The sequence below is a fragment of the Mustelus asterias genome, chromosome 19 (genome assembly GCF_964213995.1).
Source record: "Mustelus asterias chromosome 19, sMusAst1.hap1.1, whole genome shotgun sequence".
Lineage (NCBI taxonomy): Eukaryota > Metazoa > Chordata > Chondrichthyes > Carcharhiniformes > Triakidae > Mustelus > Mustelus asterias.
In genome coordinates, this window is record NC_135819.1 from 76941510 (window position 1) to 76965890 (window position 24381).

Sequence of the window (24381 nt, forward strand, 5' to 3'; positions counted from 1 at the left end):
AAAAGGCTAGTCATGGCACAAATCAATTCCAGCCTCCCAGACTTCCTGGATCCACTACAGTTCATCTACTGCCACAACAGGTCCATAGCAGATGCCATCTCCCTGGCCCTGCACTCAACCCTGGAACACCTAGATAACAAAGACACCTATGTCAGACTCCTATTTATTGACTACAGCTCAGCCTTTAACCACCATTATTCCTATGAAACTCATCTCCAAACTCCGTGGACTGGACCTCGGCATCTCCCTCTGTGACTGGATCCTGAACTTCCTAAGCCACAAACCACGAACAGTAAGGATAGGCAACAACACCTCCTCCATGATCATCCTCAACACCAGTGCCCCACAAGGCTGTGTTCTCAGCCCCTACATCAACGGGGACGAAGTAGAAAGGATTGAGAGCATCAAGTTTTTAGGTGTCCAGATCACCAACAACCTGTCCTGGTCCCCCCATGCCAACACTATAGTTAAGAAAGCCCACCAATGCCTCTGCTTTCTCAGAAGACTAAGGAAATTTGGCATGTCAGCTACGACTCTCACCAACTTTTACAGATGCACCATAGAAAGCATTCTTTCTGGTTGTATCACAGCTTGGTATGGCTCCTGCTCTGCCCAAGAACTCAAGAAACTACAAAAGGTCGTGAATGTAGCCCAATCCATCATGCAAACCAGCCTCCCATCCATTGACTCTGTCTACACTTCCCGCTGCTTCGGCAAAGCAGCCAGCATAATTAAGGACCCCATACACCCCGGACATTCTCTCTTCCATCGGGAAAAAGATACTAAAGTCTGAGGTCATGTATCAACTGACACAAGAACAGCTTCTTCCCTGCTGCTGTCAGACTTTTGAATGGACCTACTTTGCATTAAGTTGATCTTTCTCTACACCCTAGCTATGACTGTAATACTACATTCTGCACCCTCTCATTTCCTTCTCTATGTATGCATTGTCTGTACAGCGCGCAAGAAACAATACTTTTCACTGTATATTAATACATGTGACCATAATAAATCAAATCAAATCAAAATGATTGGCCAGTCCATTCCATAGGGCGGCACGGTAGCACAGCGGGTTAGCACTGCTGCTTCACAGCTCCAGGGACCTGGGTTCGATTCCCGGCTTGGGTCACTGTCAGTGTGGAGTTTGCACATTCTCCTGGTGTCTGCGTGGGTTTCCTCCGGGTGCTCCGGTTTCCTCCCACAGTCCAAAGATGTGCGGGTTAGGTTGATTGGCCGTGCTAAAATTGCCCCTTAGTGTCCTGAGATGCGTAGGTTAGAGGGATTAGTGGGTAAAATATGTAGGGATATGGGGGTAGGGCCTGGGTGGGATTGTGGTCGGTGCAGACTCGATGGGCCGAATGGCCTCTTTCTGTACTGTAGGGTTTCTATGATTTCTATGATTTCTATGATTTTGTGCAATTTTCCTGTTGAATAATAAGGCTGATTCTCCTCTGTCACCTGCAACTTTTAAATAAGGAAAAATTATTAAACTGCATCGGAAGTAAATTTCAATGTTTGAAATACTGTACCAACAAGGTTCACATGTCCAAACAACAACCACTTGCATTTACATAGTGGCTTCAATGTAGTGAAATGTCATCAGACTATTCACAAGAGCATTACCAAAGAAATGATATTGAAGCCTGTAAGGGGATATTAGGACAGGTCATCAAAAGCTAGGTCAAAGAGCTGAGTTTTAAGGAGCACCTTTAACATAAGAACATAAGAACATAAGAAATAGGAGCAGGAGTAGGCCATCTAGCCCCTCGAGCCTGCCCCGCCATTCAATAAGATCATGGCTGATCTGATAGTGGTTTAGTTCCACTTACCCGCCCGTTCCCCATAACCCTTAATTCCCTTATTGATCAGAAATCTATCTACCTGTGACTTAAACATATTTAACGAGGTAGCCTCCACTGCTTAAATGGGCAGAGAATTCCAGAGATTCACTACCCTCTGAGAGAAGAAGTTCCTCCTCAACTCTGTCCTAAACTGACTCCCCCTTATTTTGAGGCTATGTCCTCTAGTTCTTGTTTCCTTTCTAAGTGGAAAGGATCTCTCTGCCTCTACCCTGTCTAGCCCCTTCATTATCTTATATATCTCTATAAGATCTCCCCTCAGCCTTCTAAACTCCAATGAGTACAGGCCCAATCTACTCAATCTCTCCTCATAAGCTAACTCCCTCATCTCCGGTATCAACCTGGTGAACCTTCTCTGTACTCCCTCCAAGGCCAATACATCCTTCTGCAAATAAGGGGACCAAAATTGCACACAGTACTTTAGTTGCGGCCTCACCAGTACCTTGTACAATTGCAGCAAGACCTCCCTGCTTTTATACTCCATCCCCTTCGCAATAAAGGCCAACATTCCATTTGCCTTCTTGATTACCTGCTGCACCTGCAAACTGAGTTTTTGTGATTCAAGCACAAGGACCCCCAGGTCCCTCTGCACAGTAGCATGTTGTAATTTTTCACCATTTAAATAATTGTCCATTTTACTATTATTCCTTCCAAAGTGGATAACCTCACACTTGTCAACGTTATACTCCATCTGCCAGATCCTCGCCCACTCACTTAGCCTATCCAAATCTCTCTGCAGACTTTCCGCATCCTCCACGCAATTCGCTTTCCCACTCATCTTTGTATCATCCGCAAACTTTGTTACCCTACACTCGGTCCCCTCCTCCAGATCGTCTATGTATATGGTAAACAGTTGAGGCCCCAGCACCGATCCTTGCGGCACGCCACTAGTCACCAACTGCCAACCAGAAAAACACCCATTTATTCCAACTCTCTGCTTCCTGTTAGATAGCCAATCCTCAATCCACGCTAACACTTTACCCCCAACTCCGTGTACCCTAATCTTCTACAGCAACCTTTTGTGAGGCACCTTATCGAACGCCTTCTGGAAATCCAAAAACACCACATCCACCGGTTCCCCTCTGTCAACTGCACTCGTTACAACTTCATACAAATCCAGTAAATACATCAAACACGACTTTCCCTTCATGAATCCATGCTGCGTCTGCTTGATCGAACCATTTTTTTCCAGGTGTCCTGCTACTTCTTCTTTAATGATGGATTCCAGCAATTTCCCAACTACGGACGTTAAGCTAACCGGCCTGTAGTTACCCGTCTTTTGTCTACCTCCTTTTTTAAACAGTGGCGTCACATTAGCTGTTTTCCAATCAGCCGGCACTTCCCCAGAGTCCAGCGAATTTTGATAAAATACAACCAACGCATCTGCTATTACTTCTGCCATTTCTTTCAGTACCCTGGGATGCATTCCATCCGGGAAGGAGAGAAGGAGAGAAAGGTACAGAGGCCGAAAGGTTTAGGGAGGGAATTCCAGAGCTTAGGGCCTTGGCAGCTGAAAACAAGACTGTCAGTGGTCAAACAAAGAAAATTAAGGATAATACCAGAATTGGAGGAGTGCAGAGATCTCCACAGTAAGTGTGTCTTCCACTCAGAACAAGAACCACTTCATAGAATCCCTACAGTGCAAAAGGAGGCCATTCAGCCCATCGAGTCTGCACCAATCACGATCTCACTTACGCCCTATCCCCATAACCCCATGCATTTACCCTAGCTAGCCCCCTGACACTAAAGGTCAATTTTAACATGGCCAATCAACCTAACTCACACATCTTTGGACTGTGGGAGGAAACTGGAGCACCCAGAGGAAACCCACGCAGACACTGGGAGAATGTGCAAACTCCACAGAGACGGTGACCCGAGGTTGGAATCAAACCCAGGTCCCTGGCACTATGAGGCAGCAGTGCGAACCGTTGTGCCACTGTGGTACTTCCTTCCTAGCAGAAGCGTTTAGTCAGCAGTTGCACAGATGGTAAACTGTCTTAGTGGTGCAATAATCATTTTTGACTGAGTTTAATATACCATGAACCTCATTACATAGTTGCATTCAGTAGAACGAACACTGCGTAGGTTTGAGCTTCAAATTCAGCCTATGCAGAGCAACAAAAGGAACACTGTGTCTCCAATAATTCATTTAATCTCAGCACCCCTATAAACAATTCCAAGTCACTGTAATTGTTCAAAATTACTACTGCATATTGATGAGCTGGTGAAGTGGATAGTCACTGGAAACAGTCAGAGTGATCAATGAAAGCAGGCATACATAGTAGGGTCTTTCTCTCCAGAATTCTGTGACATAGTGTAGAGGAAAAGTGTGTGGTTTGAATAATTTGATCTACTGACCAACTATACTGTACAGTATTTGTGGACACAAAGGGGTTTGGTTTCATATTGATGCATATATCATATCGTGTAATTCAGGTTGTAAGTTGCTTTGTGCTCTTCGTGTCGAGGAGTTTTCCAGGTTTACAATGGTTGTTCAGTTTGTGTTCTATTGTTGGCTAAATTCCCCATTTTCACCTTGCTAAAAATTGCAAATAATTGCTCAATTCACATGAAATTGTATCCTGACATAAATTTGTAAGAAAACATACCAAAACATTTTAATAGTCCTTATGAACAAGGTGAAAAGCTAAAATCAAAGCAAAATATTTCAGATTCTAGGGATTTGAGGAGGCAATAGACTAGTGTTATTATCGCTAGATTATTAATTCAAAAATTCAGTTGACGTTCTGGGGACCTGGGTTCGAATCCCGCCACGGAATTTGAATTCAATAAAAAAAATCTGGAATTAAGAATCTACTGATGACCATGAAACTATTGTCGATTGTCAGAAAACCCATCTGGTTCACTCATGTCCTTTAGGGAAGGAAATCTGCTGTCCTTACCTGGTCTGGCCTACATGTGACTCCAGAGCCACAGCAATATGGTTGACTCTCAACCGCCCTCGGCAACTAGGGATGGGCAATAAATGCTGGCCAGCCAGCGACACTTATGCCCAATGAATGAATATATAAAAAAAGAATAAAATTGACTGGACAGAGAGTTCCTGGTCTTGAGGAAGGGCCAGTCAGACTTGACTGCACTTTTTTTCCACAGATGGTGTCTGCCCTGCTGAGTAGTTCCAGCTTTCTCTGTTTCTATTTTCAAAACAAACAGGATGGGTTGAGATTGGCCAAACTTCTGTCGCTTAGCATCATCTGTGATTCAGCTGGTTGTGGGTTCAGGCCAAATCCCAGCAGTGGAGCACACAATCCAGTCTGACCCTAAGGAATGGCCGCATTGTCAGCTGGGTCAGCTTCTCCACAAGGCATTGAATCAAGGTTCGCGCTGTCTTCTCCAGAGAGTGTAAGAACATCTCACACCACAGCTAGCAGCTAGGGAGTTATCTCAGTGTCCTCGCCAGCATTTACGCATCATCTGTCACCACCAAGTACATATTAACCGGTCATCCATATCTCTGGAAAGGAGGCAAAAGAGATTTACAAGGATATTACTGAAGCTGGAAGGTTTGAATTAGGAGAGGCTGGATAGGCTGGGACGTTTTGCCCTGGAGCATAGGGAGATGAGGGGTGTCCTTATAGAGGTTTATAAAATTGTGAGGGGCATAGATAAGGTGAAGAGCCAAGGTCTTTTCCCCAGGGTAGGGGAGTCCAAAACTAGAGGGCATAGGTTTAAGGTGAGAGGGGAAAGATTTAAAAGGGACCCAAGGGGCAACTTTTTCACACAGAGGGTGGTGTGTATAAGGAATGAGCTGCCAGAGGAGGTGGTAGAGACGGGTACAGTCACAACATTTAAAAGACATTTGGACAGGTACGTGGATGGGAAGGGTTTAGAGGGATATGGGCCAAACGCAGGCAAATGGGACTAGTTCAGTTAGGAAACCTGGTCGGCATGGGTGAGATGGGCCGAAGGGCTTGTTTCCATGCTGTATATCAATTTGACTCTCTGTGTGGAATTTTCCCATCCCGGCTGCCACGGGGCACGGACCACGCAGAGTTCTATTGAGCTCAACGGGATTTTCCGGTCTTGGGGCAAACCCATGCCAATCATGATGCCCTAACTAAACTAAAAAAAACCTTCTGCCCTTACTCGGTCCATATCCCTCTACTCCCTCCCTATTCATGTACCCATCCAGATGCCTCTTAAATGTTGCTAATGTGCCCGCTTCCACCACCTCCTCTGACAGCGTGTTCCAGGCACCCATCACTCTCTGCATGAAAAACGTCCCCTGCACATCTCCCTTAAACTTTCCCCCTCTCATCTTGAACCTGTGCCCCCTTGTAATTGACACTTCCACCCTTGGAAAAAGCCTCTGACTATCCACCCTGTCTCTGCCTCTCATAATTTTGTAGACCTCTATCAGGTCTCCCCTCAGCCTCCGTCTTTCCAGTGAAAACAATCCTAGTTTATTCAACCTCTCCTCATAGTCAACACCCTCGAGACCAGGCAACATCCTGGTGAACATTCGTTGCACTCTCTCCGAAGTTTCCATGACTTTCTGGTAGAGTGGCGACCAGAACTGCGCACAGTGACCAGAACTGCACGCAGTAGGATGGTGGGATAGCATACAATGTGTTCAAGACTGATATGCGAGCAATAATTTGAATGCAATTTAACTTGTAATGGGAAGGGTGAGTGTGTGAACTTGCTCTCTGTAGATTTGAGAAATGATATTTTTAAAGAAATCCTTTTTTTTTAGGGGAAGCTCTCAATTCTACAGATGTATAGCGACATATTTTACTTAGACAGAAAACAAATGAAAAAATGCCAGAAGGTTTCAGCACTCGAGGGAATTATAGTTTGGCATGAGCCAAACACAAGTATTGAATCAATGTAATAAGCAGCAAATCTCTGCACGTGCACAATCTGGGAATACATTAATGCCAGATAATCAGCATTTGTCATTTTAGATGAGCTTGTTTTGCTAAATTAATCAATTCCCAAGTCCGCTTTTTTATGATGCATTTCCTCCTAAAGCCATACACCACAAACAGGTCTGCTGGAGTAAATGACCTGCTGTTGTCCTGTTTCTCTAAACAAATTCCTGCTCATATAGGTTGGTTAGTATTAATATTTACTCAGCATAATGCGCTGATCAGTTTAAATACTGGATTATCTACTTGGCTTTAGAGTTACCTTTGTTGTATTATCAAAATTCTAAACAAAATGGCCATGCACACACACACACGAACATACATGCACACACACACATGCATATACATGCACACATACTTACAAGCACAAACACAAACAGAAACAAATGTTTATACCTGCACACACACAAACATGCATGTGCACATGTGCACACACGTGCACACACACATGTATACATACACACACATTCAAACACAAACATACACATGAATATACATGTGCACATGCACACACATACATATACACATATGCATGCATAAACACACATACCTGTGCACATTGTTTTGTTAAATTAATAAATTCCCAAGTCCGCTTTTTTATGATGCATTTCCTCCTAAAGCCATGCTTTAGGAGAAACACATGCTCAAATTCATGCACACACACATACACATACAAACACACATACATTGACAGATGCACACTCACACAGACATGCTCCCATACATGTACACATACACACACACACATACATATGGATGTATACATGCGTGTTTGCACTCAGATATACTAACTTTCAGACTTATGTTATCTCTGCCCAACCATTAATGGCTATCGTTTTTTCAAAGACTATGGTAAGTAATTGAAGAGCACAACGCCTCCTGGTGGCAGGGTGGAGAGTCCCCTGTGGAGCGGAGCACTCAGTTCAAAGACAAGCAATTAACTCACGTATTTGGAGATGGCTTTCAATCCCTCCAACATTTGGGGCGACACGGTGGTACCGTGGTCAGCACTGCTGCCTCACAGTGCCAGGGACCAGGGTTCAATTCCCAGCTTGTGTCACTGTCTGTGCAGAGTCTGCACGTTCTCCCCATGTCTGCGTGGGTTTCCTCCCACAGTCTGAAAGACGTGCTGGTTAGGTGCATTGGCCATGCTAAATTCTCCACCAGTGTACGCAAACAGACGCCGGAGTGTGTCGACTAGGGGATTTTCACAGTAACGTCATTGCAGTGTTAATGTAAGCCTACTTGTGAAACTGAAACTACTTTCCATCAAAAAGATCAAGAGCACCAAGAACATGGGAAGATTATCACTTCCATCACATGCCATGCTCAACCAGAATTCCCCACCTCAAACTATATTGGGAGCAGCATTGGAACAAGAGTTACAACAGTGTGAATAAAAGGCCCACCCAATACCATCACCATCTCAGGAGAGTGAGGATGTGATGACTTCAGCCAGGCTATTGAGGTTGGCTTCCTAGAGTATGAACTACCTGATGATTCTTCCCTCTATGGAAGGATCTCCCCCCACTATCTTGGGGACCTGGAGTGGAGAGTGCTGCACTCAGCGGTTCCGTGCAACCGTAGGTTTGTCCGGTTCATGGGCTTCCAAGCTTGCCCTTTTTGCGACCTTGTGGAGTCCGTGGACCATGTCTATGTTACGTGTTATAGGTTGCATACCCTTTTCAGTTTCCTGAAAAATCTTTTACTGATATTTTATTTGCACTTAAGTCCCACACTCCTGACCTACGGGCACCTGGTGCGGAGAGGGGCGGGTCGGGAGGGTGGCCTCCTCGTGAACCTACTCCTGAGCCTGGTGAGACATGGCATCAACAGGTCCAGGCAGCGGGGGATTGACGGGGTTGTCCATCCTGACTGTCTGCCCCTCTACCACGGCTATATTCGCGGCCAGGTGTCCCTGGAGAGGGAGCATGCGGTGTCCACGGGCACAATTGACACCTTCCGTGCCCACTGGGCACTGCAGGGCTGAGGTGTATTATAGATCCCGATAATCACATTATAATTTAATGTTTCAAGTTTCCATTCAACTTTGTTTTTTGTTCGGGCTGTTCCCCCTCCTTTTGGGGAACTGGCCTTTTAATTTATTCCTAAGTTAATTTGAGTTTGTTTATTTTGTTGGTACACAAAAAGAACTACCTGACAAGTCTTAATTGATGGTTAAATCAGGGAGTCTCATGCTCCCTATTTAAAGCAGGTGTGTCAGACTCCCAGCCTGCACTCAGCAGGGAGCCACTGGAGAGTTGGCTGTGTACAAATGTATGGTGTAAATAAAGTAACTTGGTGACGGGACTTTCGTCTCCGTGGAGTTATTACAGAGGGACAGGTAATAAATACAATCTTTCCAGCATTGCTGCATCCCAATAAATACAACCTCATCAGAACAGCACACATCAAGAAAAAAAGATCTTACAACCCCACTAATGTGAAGGAACGCTGACAATACTACTCTCTGATGGCCTCTCAAAAAAAAAACAGCGATCGGAACTATTCCTCCTGATTCAGGGGAGGAGCAAAATGCCATCGACATTCTTTTTTTTGGTAACCCATCCAGGAACTGACAATCTTAATGCGTTGATTTTCAAATACCCGTTGAAGACAAAGTTATGGCTTCATAGTAAGCAGTACAGCCTGAACAAGATTTGAATTCCTCTCCAAATATTTTACCAGATAAGGTATTGAGATTTCAACATGAACAGTGGCAGTGCTCGCTGCAGCAGTGTGCAGATCACATGGACATTTCTAAGGAAACTTTCCTTAAGGCAGGTGCGGACTATATGGATTGGAGTGGGCGGCACGGTGACACAGTGGTTAGCACTTCTGCCTCAGAGCGCCAGGGACCCGGGTTCAATTCCAGCCTCGGGTGACTGTCTGTGTGGAGTTTGCACATTCTCCCCGTGTCTGCGTGGGTTTCCTTCCGGGTGCCCCGATTTTCTCCCACAGTCCAAAGATGTGCGGGTTAGGTTGATTGGCTGTAGTTTCTCAAGATGCGTAACTTAAGGGGATTAGCCATGGGATAGGACGGGGTGGTGTCCTGGGTAAGAGAGATAGTGCAGACTCAATGGGCCGAATAGCCTCCATCTGCACTGTAGGGGTTCTATGAGACCTTGTTTAAAATACGTGGAGGTCAGGGACTTGAAATATTAATGATGGAACTCTGACAAAAAATATCCCCTTTCTCTGTAAAATGCTAGCATGAATGAAAATGTTTAATTTTCTGATTTAATCCCTTTCCCTCTTGATAAAGTTGGATTCCAGATGGAAGCCTGTGTTTTACAGTCAGAAGTACAATTACAAATGGAAGGGTTTCCATGACACAGAGCCTATTTCATCCATTGTATGAATGGCCTGTGTACTTCATAAAGCATTATTGTGCACTGTTCAGCATTATGCAAATAGATGGCGTCATTCTGTATTGCCAGAGTTCACATCCTGAATACTAGCAGAGGATTCTGTTTCCAAAGATTGATTTTATAGGCAGCTTCAATACCATAGGTTGCTGCAGTGAAGAGGTGGTTTGGAATTTTCCAAGGTGTACATGGTGCATTTTTCAGTCCCGGAACTTTGGGACAAATGAGTTGAAACTTTGCTAGTCTTTCAGCTGTCATGTCAGATTCATAACTTTTAAAAATAAGAACTTTATTCAGTGTAGAATATGTTGGAACTTATTTTTTCAATAAAATGGGCAATATGCACTTCAAAAGATGGCTGCCATAAGTCACCTGACCAGATCTGTGAATTCAAAAACTGACGCCCGGTCTCAGTGAGCCAAATTGATAGATTGCAACTAAGAGATGCCAACTACCCTTATCCTGAGACCATCTAAGGGACATTCCTGAATTAAGTAGGTCTTTCTGAAACAAAGACTGTGATTTTCTCAACCGCATCCACCCCTCCCCCACCCCACCTCCCTCAGGATGAATGCCTTCGAACAATAAACCAAGTTTTTGCTAATCAACCTAATACCAACATCATATTTGGAAAAGGGACCTCTGTGGGGGTTACATGGTAGGGTAGCCTTGTTGGTCTCCCTTTTTAATCTTTCAGTGCTATCTGGAGAAAGACACAGCAACAGCAAAAAGGGCAGCTATATATATATATATACATTAAGAAACAGAGACTGTAATCTCACAAGGTCTCTGAGTCTGCCCCTCTTTAGGGTCCAGCAATATTGCAAAATAAACTCCTGATATCAGGCTACAAGCAACTAACCTTTTGCCTTCCATCTCTCTGAGCGAATCCGAAAAAAAACACTTTATAATGTGACCACAGATGTTGACCTTACCTAAACTGTACTTCAGGAGTGAAGGTACCTTTCCCATCAGGCCTGCAACATGTGTTTACCTGAACAGCATTATTGTGTGAATTGTGAACTATTCTTTTTGTTCAGAATTTGTAAAAGTACACTATTCTCTTCAACTATATTGTCCTTGAGTATGTTTGTGTGTGTGATTGTGAGTGCTGTAGTGTCAGATTTTTAAAGTTTAAAGTGTATTTATTATTGTCACAAGTAGGCTTACATCAACACCGCAGTGAGGTTACTGTGAAAATTCCCTCGTTGCCACACTCCAGCATCTGTTCAGGTACACTGAGGGAGAATTTAGCACCTAACCAGCACGTCTTTCAGACTGTAGGAGGAAACTGGAGCACCCGGAGGAAAACCCACGCAAACACAGGGAGAATGTGCAAATTCCACACAGACAGTGACCCAAGCCAGGACTCGAACCTGGGACCCTGGCACTGTGAGGGAGCGTTGCTAACCATTGTGCCACCATGCCGCCCAGATTTCAGGGTGAGCATGTAAATAATCGATCCTTTTTAGTCAAACTCTCACAAAGCTTGGTTATTCAAATTGTTCACACACTCAGAGGTTTAGAAACACATACACACAAATTCCTTTCAAATGTTTAGTGATTAGAGACAATAGGGATGGGGTAAAGGGGTTTCAGTGGTTCTCTCTCATCCTGTCTATAGCACAGTGGCAAAGTGTCACAGTGCAACAAAGAGTTGTCCGTGTTGTTGGAACCACGTGTTGCAGATCAGCACATTCCAAGGTCCAGGACTATGTGCTGAGGAATGTATTAAAGATTGTGGCAGAAGTGGCAAAGGTGTTATGGGAAAAGGTCACCAACTTTGGCTCTTCAGTCATAGCTCACCCCGGGGCTGGAAAGTGTAAAACCCCTTGGGCCGTATGTTGAACATGTGATGATTGAAGTAAATATTAACTGTAATCGTAAACATATTGAGTAGCATACTTGGAAAAAACTGATTTGGTTTGCACCATATGTGATGTCATATTTGGACGGTCGTGTAATATATTTCTATAAATGTGATGAATAAAGCATATTTTTGGAAAGAAAAACTTGTGAGCTTCAAGCTTTACACCAGGAGCAAACAGGAATTGCACCAGGGACTCGAGTTCGATTCCGGTTTTGGGTGACTGTGTGGAGTTTGCATGTTTTCCCCGTGTCTGCGTGGGTTTCCTCCGGGTGCGCCAGTTTCCTCCCACACTCCAAAGATGTGCAGGTTAGGTGGATTGGCCATGCTAAATTACCCCTTAGTATTCCAAGATGTGTAGATTAGGGAGATTGGTGGGATAAATATGGGGATATAGCCTGGGTAAGATGAAAGGGTGGGTCGGTGCAAAAAATAAGTTTTTAAAAAGTCTTTATTTATTATTGTCACAAGTAGGCTTACATTAACACTGCAATGAAGTTACTGTGAAAATCACCTAATTGCCCGACACCGGCGCCTGTTCGGGTACACTGAGGGAGAATTTAACATGGCCGATGCACCGAACCAGCACGTTTCTAACAAAATCAATTTCTAAACTTAACTGTATTATAGTCTACAACAGCATGCATTGTCAATGCATCCGCAATTACCTCCTTTGGCAATTGCATTGTTAAAGATAGATGATTATGGGTTGAATGGCCTCCTTCTGCACTGTAGGGATTCTATGATTTTATGAGATCCTATTGGGATGGTTTTTATTATAGTTTTAGTGTGAGCTCCAGGGTTGGAGTGCTGGGAACTTGCCGAAGGTGAATGAGGGGAGCGAATGGAATACCTTTCGCAGCTGTGGCCTTTGAAAGGGAAGTCATCATTCACCATGGAGAGAGAAAGATTCAAGACTGGAAATGCCTTATTGAGAAACCATGCTGCACAGCCTTCGAAAAACCTCAGGGATTTTGCAGTTGGAGAGCTATTTCTTCACAAAGGAATGCTGTCCTATTTGTACCCAACGCAAAGGAAATCTTAGTAAGAAATAACAATGCAAAGAATCAATGCAGCACCAGAGGAACTGGGAGCAGATAAGGAAGAGATTTCTCAATTGTAAAATCTGACTAGTTGGGTAAAAATTGCACACCTCAATCATTTATACAGTGCAGTCAGACAACTTCAACTTTCAGAATCCTTGGCAAAGATTGGCTACATGCTAAACAATAGATGCATTTCGCAACTTTAACACCAATAATTAAGAATAACACTTCCCTAAATGGCCATTTGCATTCATTGCAACCAGAAAGGTGCTCATTCCTATCATGGTGAATCCAATTGAATGTTGAAAATTATTTATTTTGATAGCTCAGATATTAGAGTTAACTAGAGTATCACCTCTCATTTCTTGGCCTTTTGGCTAAGATCAAGTGTAGTATGGTCAGCAGCCCATGGTCGGCCGCACTTGGTTGAGGTCATTGGGTTACACTGAAGCTTCATATGTTTCATATGAAGCAATTTTTTAAAGCGGCATCTCGGCCTTTTGGCTAAGATGCAAATGAGCTCAAGTCTTGGAGGAGGAACCTCCCCCTTCTCCAATCAGCTTGGCTCATGTAGATCAGGCCCAGGACAGGGTGGTTTGGTCGCTCGCCCTGTCTTGTCAGCCTGGATCTGAAATGTCTCAACTTGTTGAGACTCTGAATTGGATTTGATTTGATTGAATTGGAGAAGTATAAAAAAAATCACCTCTCACAGTGTCGCTTCTCGGACTCTTGGCTAAGATCAAGTGTAGTATGGATAGGATGCTGCGCTTGGTTGAGGTCATTAGGTTACATTTAAGCTTCATATTCATATGAAGCAATTTTTAAAAGCGGCATCTCGGCCTTTTGGCTAAGATGCAAATGAGATCCAACCTTGGAGGAGGAACCCTGCCCCTCCTCCAATCAGCTGGGCTCATGTAGATCAGGCCCAAGACAGGTGTGAAGGCCCTGTCTTGTCAGCCTGGATCGGAAATGTCTCAACATGTTGAGACTCTGAATTGAACTTGATTTGATTGAATTGGAAAAGTATTTTAAAAAATCACCTCTCACAGTAACAATCATACACGCCCTAAAATCACAAGCATTGGATTGTATGCCCATTTGATTGACATTCTATCCACCACATTCACTCCCTCCGTTTTTGGTACACAGTGGCAGCCGTATGTACCATCTGCAAGATGCACTGTAGTGACTTACCAAGGTTCCTTCAAACTCCACCACCTAGAAGAACAAGGGCAGCAGGTACCTGGGAACACCAGCACCTGCATGCTTCCCTCCAATCCACACCATCATCCTGACTTGAAAGTATCTCACCATTTCTCCACTGCCACTGGGTCAGAACCCTGGAATTCATTCCTAACAGCAGAGTGGGTGTACCCGTGCCACACAGGCTGCAGTGGTTCAAAAAGATGGCAATCTACCATTCCCAGGGGTAATTAGGGAGGGCAATAAGCGCAGGCCGAGCTAGTGATAATCACATCGAATCATCGAATCTACAGCGCAGAAGGAGGTCATTCGGCTCATCGAGTCTGCACTGCCAACAATCCCACCCAGGTCCCATCCCCATAACCCCACTTATTTACCCTCCTAATTCCCCTGACACTAAGGGGCAGTTTAGCATGGACAATCAACCTAACCCGAACATCTTTGGACTGTGGGAGGAAACCGGAGCACCCGGAGGAAGCCCACGCAGACACGGGGAGAACGTGCAGACTCCACACAGACAGTGACGAATTGAACCCGGGTCCCTGGCGCTGTGAGGCAGCAGTGTTAGCCACTGTGTTACCGTGCCACTCAAATCCTTTGAGTAAATATATAAAAAAGAGCAATTTCTCCCAGAAAGCAGACTTGGAAGAAAATTGACACACTTTGCAATAGATGTCATGCATATCAATGCAATGATTCTTACAACATGAGACAAAACGAATCCTTTGGTAATTGCATTGTTAAAGATAGATGATGACCATTAGCTCAACTATAAATGGATGCGGAAGCCAATGGGGAGAGGAGTAGGGAAGGAGGAGAACCTCCTCATGAACATACTCCAGGACCTGGGCCAAACTTCCCATCAATAGGTCCAGGCAGACGATGACCGAGGGATCGTCAGGCCTGATTGCCTGCCCCTCTACCGTGCTGGTTGGGGAGTCTAAGGCTCAGAGCTATAGGCTAAAAATTAACCAGTCCTTTCAGAAGTGAAATTTGAAAATATTTTGACACATAAAAGGTGGTAGAAGTTTGAAACTTTTTTCTGCAAATGGCAGAAAATGGTTCTGGATCAATTGTCAATTTTAAATCTGAGCTTGATAGCTTGTTATTAATCAAAGATATTAAGGAATATGAGGCAAAAGCAGGGGTATGGAGTGAAGTTACAAATGAGTTATGAACTCACTGAATGCAGAACAGGCTTGAGGGGTGATATGGCCTCCCCTTCTTCATATGTCTCTGTGTTCATAAAGAATGATGTGGAGATGCCGGCGTTGGACTGGGGTAAACACAGTAAGAAGTTTAACAACACCAGGTTAAAGTCCAACAGGTTTATTTGGTAGCAAAAGCCACACAAGCTTTCGAAGCTCTAAGCCCCTTCTTCAGGTGAGAATATCTTCATAAAGAATACCATCTGAATTTTCTACCAAATCAGCATTAATTTGATTTGATTTCATTTATTATTGTCACATGCATTAGTATACAGTGAAAAGTATTGTTTTCCTGCGCTATACAGACAAAGCATACCATTCATAGAGAAGGAAAGGAGAGGGTGCAGAATGCAGTGTTACAGTCATAGCTAGGGTGTAGAGAAAGATCAACATAATGCAAGGTAAGTCCATTCAAAAGTCTGATGGCAGCAGGGAAGAAGCTGTTCTTGAGTGGGTTGGTGCGTGACCTCAGACTTTTGTATCCTTTTCCCGACAGAAGAAGGTGGAAGAGAGAATGTCCAGGATGCCTGGGGTCTTCAATTATGCTGGTTGCTTTGCCGAGGCAGCGGGAAGTGTAGACAAAGTCAATGAATGGGAGGCTGGTTTGTGTGATGGATTGAGCTACATTCACGACTATTTGTAGCTCCTTGCGGTCTTGGACAGAGAAGGAGCCATACCAAGCTGTGATACAACCAGAAAGAATGCTTTCTATGGTGCATCTGTAAAAGTTGGTGAGAGTCATAGCGGACATGCCAAATTTCCTTAGTCTTCTGAGCAAGAATGAAATCCAGAATAAAGTTTATCAGATAGCTGGAGAAGAAGGGCAAACTACAGGAATTAGCAAAGCCAATTTTAAATGAAGAGGGTTTTTGCAGGGTTAGTGTGAGAATGTGTGGACAGATGTGTCTGTATCCTTCAGTCAGATTAAACTTCACGATTGCCTGTGCGGTGTGGGATCCTGTGCGGTGCGGGGTTAAGCTATCCCACTTTGCGGTGATGTGAAGGTGAAAACATCTCTATAATCAGGTCCTGACTGAACTGAGGTGGGGCAACACAACCGCAGGGAGCAGTCCTGCAGTTTGACATCACATGGAGTGTAAACTTCACTCAGTGTTTGGATACACATGTTGAAGAAAATGCCATCTCACACATTCTCTCAAGGCATTTAATTTAGTAGCTGAGGGCAGGAGATGTTTGTGATAACACCAAAGCCCTTGGAACTGTTGTGGTACATCTTTAATGGGTGTGGGTATGCTTTCTGTATGTACTACAAAAGGGGAATTGATGCAATATATCATGTCATTTCGACTCATTCTCAGTCTGCTGTGAGAACGCAAACCAATGGGTACAAACTCTCCAACTGTGTAATAATACTGCTACCAACCTCACAACTCCTTAATAAATCATAGAATGCCTACAGTGCAGAAGGAGGCCATTGGGCCCATCGAGTTTGCATTGACTCTCGGACAGAGCATCTTACCCAGATCCACTCTCGCCCTATCCCTGTAACCCTGCGCATTTACCCCGCTAATCTCCCTAAACTACACATCTTGGGACACTAAGGGGCAATTTAGCATGGCCAATCCACCTAACCTGCACATCTTGGGAGTGTGGGAGGAAACCGTAACACCCGGAGGAAATCCACATAGACACAGGGAGAACATGCAAACTTCACACAGGCAGTCGCCCGAGGCTGGAATCGAACTCCGGTCCCTGGCACTGTGAGGCAGCAGTGCCAACCACTGTGCCACCATGCCACCCAAATGGAGCTACATGTTTGAGTGCTAATTAATCCCTCATATATTAGTGCCACGGATCACTGGGAAAAAAAATCTCCTCATTGGAGACAAATGATTGGTGCCTTGATGTGTGTAGTAAACACAAGGAGAAGAACAAAACAACAGGAACTGGGAGCTGCTCTGTCATCCTGGGGACAGGGACTAGTTTCTGGTCCTGACACTGCACAGTGCGTTCCATTCACTTCCATCATTAATGAATAATGTTATTTATATTGCTAGATTCTTTTCTACATGATGAACTATCTCTCCAGATTTATGCAATGTAGGAAGTTAAGATGCCCAACTTTCAGTTCAGAGCAGAAGGGATATTACATGTTCATTATAAGGTAGCCTCTAGATATTTTGTGGCACTGGAATTTTGCACTTTTGTCTTCAAGTTTATCAGAGCTCAGGCAAGACGTTATGTTCTTCGAGACATGAACAGGGCACCCAAAAGAGTTAAGATGTGATCTTGTATCAATATCGAAAAGCATTTTTAGTTACACAAATACGCCATCTGCTGAGAGTCAGTGGAATACGGCATAAAAATTGCAGAGATCCTTGAAATATAGGACAAAATCCAATTGAGAAGTTTAGACAACTTTAGACAAGTTCAGACAAAGTTTAGCCATGCATTCTTAGTGCAGTAGGCAGCATGTCAGTCTCATAATCTGAAGGTTCTGAGTTCAATCCTCAGAGAGGGCAAGACTATTTTTAGGGGTGGCACGGTAGCACTGCTGCCTCACAGCGTCAGGGACCCGGGTTCAATCCCAGCCTCGGGTCACTGTCTGTGCGGAGTTTGCACATTCTCCCTGTGTCTGCGTGGGTTTCCTCCAGGTGCTCCGGTTTCCTCTCACAGTCCAAAGATGTGCGGGTTAGGTTGATTGGCCATGCTAAATTGACCCTAGTATCAGGGGGATTAGCAGGGTAAATATGTGGGGTTACGGGAATAGAGCTTGGGTGGGATTGTCGTCGGTGCAGACTCAATGGGCTGAATGGCCTCCTTCTGCACTGTAGGGATTCTGTGTAAATATCAGTGAAAGAAAATCTAGTTGGCTCCTCTGTACACATGGAGTGTATCATAACTTATTCATATTGTCATGTCCTGCCCCACCAATCAGTTTTAAAACATAAAAATTGGCATCTGAGAGACACTTGACTTGTCTATTGATATACGAGTCTCTTATTCTCAATTTCAACTACTGATTTCACCCAACTACACTTCACACAAATGAAAAACGTCTTCGCTGGGCCTGCACCCTGTGTTTCCCAAGGCAAGGCAATCCCAAGGCAAGGCAATCCCAAGACAACTATGCTTTTGTTTATAACTTATGCAAGTACATTAATCTCTAACTGTTTCCCTCCAATGTGTGAGTGGGTGAGTGAGTGATATAGTGTTAGATTTTCAAGGTGAATGCATGAATAAATAATCCTTTTTATTTTAACCCGTGTAAAGCTTGCTGCTAATTACTCAACTTGTTCTCACACTCAGGGATTAAGGAACGCACACATCTTTCCTTTCAAAAATAACACACTGATTGTGGAGAGTGAGTGATGGGAACTGGAGTTTCAGTTCCCTCTCGTCCCTATCCATAAAAAAATCTTTGGTGACAGGAAGGGCATTTAATCAGGTGGATGAGGAACCCACAACCTTTCCCTATCCGCCCTGATCAGGCCCATAGTGGGAAGGCCCACGGGCAGCCTTCTCACCTTGCCATCAATTGAAGCCCTTAAGTGAGCAATTAATATCCACTTAAGGCTCTTACCCTGCTGCCGACATCAACCCAGTGATGGATGAGGCTCCTGCCAGGCAGGGAGCGTGACAATGGCATGTTCGCTTGTGGATTCCAAGGTGCTGGGGGCTGAGCCGGATTGGGGAAGTGAGGTGGGGAATGGGGGAAGGGGGGGAGTTGCTAGTGTCCAGCCTCTTGTTTAGCTACACTCATCATAAAAGGATCGTGGAATCCCTACAGTGCAGAAGGAGGCCATTCGGCCCACCAAGTTTGTACCGACCACGATCCCACCCAGGCCCTATTTCCATAACCCCACATACACTAGGATCAATTTAACATGGCCAATCAACCTAACCCGCACATCTTTGGATGAAGGCACTCAGTGCCTTACTGAGGGATCTGGCATTCTGGGCAGCATGGTGGCACAGTGGTTAGCACTGCTCCCTCACAGTGCCAGGGACCTGAGTTCAATTCTGGCCTCGGGTCATTGCCTGTGTGGAGTTTGCACATTCTCCCAGTGTCTATGTGGGTTTCCTCCACGTGCTCTGGTTTCCTCCCACAGTCTGGGCTCGGTTGATTAGCTGTGCTAAATTGACCCTAGTGTCAGGGATTAGCAGGGTAAATGTGCAGGGTTACGGGAAGAGGGCCTGGGTGGGATTGTGGTTGGTGCAGACTCGATGGGCTGAATGGCCTCTTTCCACACTGTGGGGATTCTATGATTCTATGAATGGGGGAGTCTTCTATGAGTCACCCGCCTCCCCTTGATGCCTAACCCACCTTTCCCCTTCACCCCCATCCGCAAACAGGCAGCAGCCATCACCTTCCTGATGATGCGGCAGGCCTGCTGTCCTCTGATTGGCAGGCAGGTCCTAGTGGGTGTGACTTCCACCCTGTGGGTCTTTGATTTCGGGGAAAGCCCACCACTGGCCTGTTGGGTGCCTGAGTCACATGGAGGGCCTTCCGTTAAAGAGGCAATAAGAGGCAATCCCATCTCTCCAGCCAATGAACAAGTACCCCATCACTTCATTAAATACCGCCCATTGTGTGGTCAATGTTGGTCAAAATCGTGGAACTTCCTCCCTAACAATACAGTGGGTGAACCTACACCACATGAAACTGAAGAAGTTCAAGAAGGCAGCTCACCACCATCTTCTCAAGGGGCAATTAGGGAAGGGCAATAAACGCTGGCCTAGCCAGTGATGCCCACATCCCATGAATAAATAAAATACATAGACCCCCTGCTATGTTAGAATATCTGTGCTGAGGAGAGAGAGTTATCTCGAACCTGGCCATAAATAATTCTCTGCGCTTCAGCCAAATGGAGAGAAGGATTGTCACCATCCCCTGTTAAACTTGGAAGTGAAATCCTATTTGAGGCACGGTGACACAGTGGTTAGCTCTGCTGCCTCACAGCCCCAGGGATCCGGGTTCAATTCTGGCCTCGGGTCACTGTCCGTGCGGAGTGTACACATTCTCCCCGTGTCTGCGTGGGTTTCCTCCGGGTGCTCCGGGTTCCTCTCACATTCCAGAGTTATGCATGTTAGGTGGATTGGTCATGCTAAATTGCCCCTTAGTGTCACAAGCTGTGTAGGTTAGGGGGATTAGTGGGGTAAATGCATGGGGTTCCAGGAAAGGGCCTGGTTGGCATGTTAAGTCGGAGAGCTGGTGCAGACTTGATGGGCCAAATGGCCTCTTTCTGCACTGTAGGGATTCTATGATATTATTATGTTCATTGCATTGCTTGGTGAATATTTGCACTTGTTCGAGTAAATGCGGCAATGTTGGGATTTGAATTCCTTTCATTTGCAGCACAAAGCATGTAGCACCACAGGTCAGCTATAGGGGTTTTTAAATGCGAAGTAAAGCTCCCTCAATAATGTGCTTAGCTCCAAACTTCAGTGCACAGTCTGATAATTTAACTTCCAATGCAATATGGATTCTAATGAGGAGAACCACTTATCCATACAGAACACACTGCAATCTCTCAGCACTGCTGTTGCTGGAATGATTTGGGAGTGGAGGGAGAGAGGTTTGGTTGTCTATCTGCTTTACTCAGGCATAAAGCTGCCACTGCAGATTGTTGCCCTCAAACTCGGGTCAACTGATGCTGTGAATAAAGGCACTCAGCTCTCGAATTATTGTACAACAAATCTCCTTTATTGTACTCTACCAAATTACCACAAAAATATCAGGCTCTCCCACACAAATTTAGCACACCAGGCATTAAACTTTATTATACACAAAGCATTCAAACGCTGTCTTTACTTTGTCATACACCAAATAACTAACCACTGATATACTTTGTTGTACAAATAGTATTCAAAAGGTATCAAAAGCTTCACAAAATATCCAAAGTCATGACTTGGACCTCGATGCTATCCGTGATGGGGCAAAGTAATTGGAATCCCTCCCAATGGGTTTTGTTCGGATGTCTCCGAGTCCAAAACTCAGAGTCTTCCTCCTTTTTTTGAAATGGTTGATCCCAGGTTACTGCTGCTGGTGTCTTCGAATCTGTCCTTCTTATACAGATAGTGCTGGTGTGCTTCCAGTCATGTACTCACAGGCCAGGCACTGATCATCACTGTTGTTTTGGTCACGAATGCCGCAGAGTCGTGCCTCTGTCAAAGGGTCGTAATTCTCTCAGGAGCACAGGTAACTGCGTTCGATCACTGTCTGTTCAAGGCACAGCAACAGCCACTGTCCAATCTACTCCCGTGCTCGTTCCATAGCTGCACATCCTGTTCTTTGCTGCTCCCACAGTCTTTAGCCTGATACAGAGTTTGTTCTTTTAACCATTAGGCTTTGCTGGTGTCTTCATTTTGCTGGTGTCATTATGAATACCCATCAGGCTACAACAATCATAAGCCCCAGATAGAAACTTCCCGATATTAATTTCCATTGAACTCAATGGCCCGGAATTTTCCGACTGCTCACACCAGCAGGATTTTCCCATCCCGCTGCAGTGAATGGAGCTTTGGCCGGCCACCAAATTCTACAACTTTGCTGCAGCGGGAACATGGCGTGAACAGGTGGTAAAGTAAAAGGTTTATCTAGTAGTCACAAATAAGGCTTACATGAAGTTACTGTGAAATTCCCCTAGTCGCCACATTCCGGCGCACCTGTTCAATGTGCCTAATCAGCATGTCTTTTGGAATGTGGGAGGAAACCAGAGCACCCAGAGGAAACCCACATGGGGAGAACATTCAGACTCCGCACAGACAGTGACCCGAGCCGGGAATCGAACCCGGGGTCCCTGGCACTGTGAGACAGCAGTGCTAACCACTGTGCCATCGGAGAAACAAGTGCCAATCCACAATGTTGGTTTAATTCGTGAGGGTGAATTGTCAATCTGTTCCAATCCTTACAGAAAGGTTCGAGGTTCTTCCTCTAAAATGTTAAAAAAAAATTCCGTTCTGAGATGAGTTGCTGCATTGTTTCAGATTTCTAGCAGAGTCTGATCAACATTTTGAATTCAGTGCCAACTTAGAAACACTTTGCGTGCTTTAAATTTATACAATTGGCTTCAGACTCCAAAAACCTACCTGACATAAGAATCCACTGGTGAGCAGGTCACAAAGGATTTTTTCACCATTAGCCTGGGTTGGAATTGAACTCAAGTTATGGAGGTAAATGACAGACTTCACCATGACTATTTTAAAGATTAGCAGACGCTCCAAGACATTGTCATCCAGATATTGTGTATAATATAAAGAATCCTTTTGTCATCCTGACAACCTGCACACATTTTTAGATTAACCGAAAATGCTAGAAAATCTCAGCAGGTCTGACAGCATCTGCTGTCTCACAGCACCAGGGACCCCGGAGAGAATAGAGCCAATGTTTCAAGTCTGGATGGCCCTTAGTCAGAGCAAGTTCAGGTCATCCAGACTCGAAACGTTGGCTCTATTCTCTCTCCACAGAATCATAGAATCTACAGTGCAGAAGGAGGCCATTTGGCCCATCGAGCCTGCACTAACAGCAATCCCACTTGGGTCCTGTCCTATCCCCGTAACCCCGCATATTTACCCTCCTAATCGCCCTGACATTAAGGGGCAATTTAGCATGGTCAATCAACCTAACCAGCACATCTTTGGACCCGCTGGGTTTCTCCAGCATTTTCTGCTTTTGTTTCAGATTCTAGCATCTGCAGTATTTTGCTTTTATATTTTAAGGTTGTTTATTTACTTACGTATAGGCCTTAAATTCTGAATGCACACCGATTGCTTTCCTGTGTGCTATAAGATGGCAGCCTTGCATCACATAAGAAAAGATCTTCCATTCAGTACCTTCTTAGGATTCTAGACAATGAGGTTTAAGTGTATCAATCCAGCAAGTAATTAGCATGGAAAGAATGTTCAGAATCAATAAAGAGTCGCGCACCTAGTATCTGTGAAACATTCAAAAGAGGTCAAAGATTTAGGGGCATATGGAAGAGATCCGGTAGTGAATATATTGGGGAGGATGGTGGCAGTGGTAATGTCACCAGACTAATAATCCAAAGACTCAGGCTAATGGTGTGGGGTCACAGGTTCAAATCCCACCAAAGCAGATGGTGGAATTTGAATTCAATCAATAACTCTGGAATATAAAGCTAGTCTCAGTGACAGTGACCGCTAAACTATCACAGATTGGGATTAACGAATGCTCTTCAGGGAAGGAAATCTGGGCCGTGATTCTCCCATCGCGACCCACATCTTTTCTGGCAGGTCGTGGTGGGAGATGCGCGTCGCCGGCCTTGTACCGGGATCTGCGCATGCGCCGGGAATGCATTCGCATCTCCCAGAGACGGCGAACGCTGGAAACCTGTGGGAAGGCAGGGAAGTCATTTAAATCTTTTTAAAATGTGTTTTAAATATGTTTTAAATTTGACTTTCGGGAACTTTCAGGTCCCAATTGAATCTCCCACCCCGCCAGGAGTGCTTCATTCCGGTGGGATTCAGACTAGCTCCCCACGTTTGGGGAACTAGCAGGAGACCTCGCCGGAATGAAGTGGGGGTAATTGAGGCCCCCCAGGGGGTTGGGTGGTGGGGAGCTGGTGCTCAGTGCTCCCCACTGGGCATCAGGCAGTGCCAAGGGGTGGGGCCTTTTGTGGATGGGGCCTAGGACACTCATTGGGGGTGGGGGGGTCCCGCTGCCACTCTGCAGACAGGATCGGTCTGGGATGGAGAGAGGACAGCGATTGGGGCGGGCTGCTGGGGGGGGGGGTGTGGGGTGTGGGGGGGGGGGCTGGTGGGGGGTGGTGGGGGGTGGGGGGGTAGTGGGGGGGGCGGGTGGGGTGCGGGGTTCTGCGGTGGGGAGAGAAGGGGGTGGGGGGGGGGCTGCCTCCTGGGGGGGGGGGGGGGGGGTCTGATCCCGGACTAGCCAGCGATTGAGCTGACCAGCAAATGGGGAGACTGACAGATCGAGACCACTGCGCACGTGCAGAGT

General features: G+C 45.3%; 1 non-coding gene across 1 annotated transcript; it reads left to right on the forward strand.

Annotated features, from left to right (window-relative positions):
• Positions 1-17853: 17853 nt before the first annotated feature.
• On the forward strand, positions 17854-17926 carry trnam-cau (transfer RNA methionine (anticodon CAU)). Its single transcript has one exon. It is a non-coding gene; the product is annotated as a tRNA-Met (tRNA).
• Positions 17927-24381: the final 6455 nt, after the last annotated feature.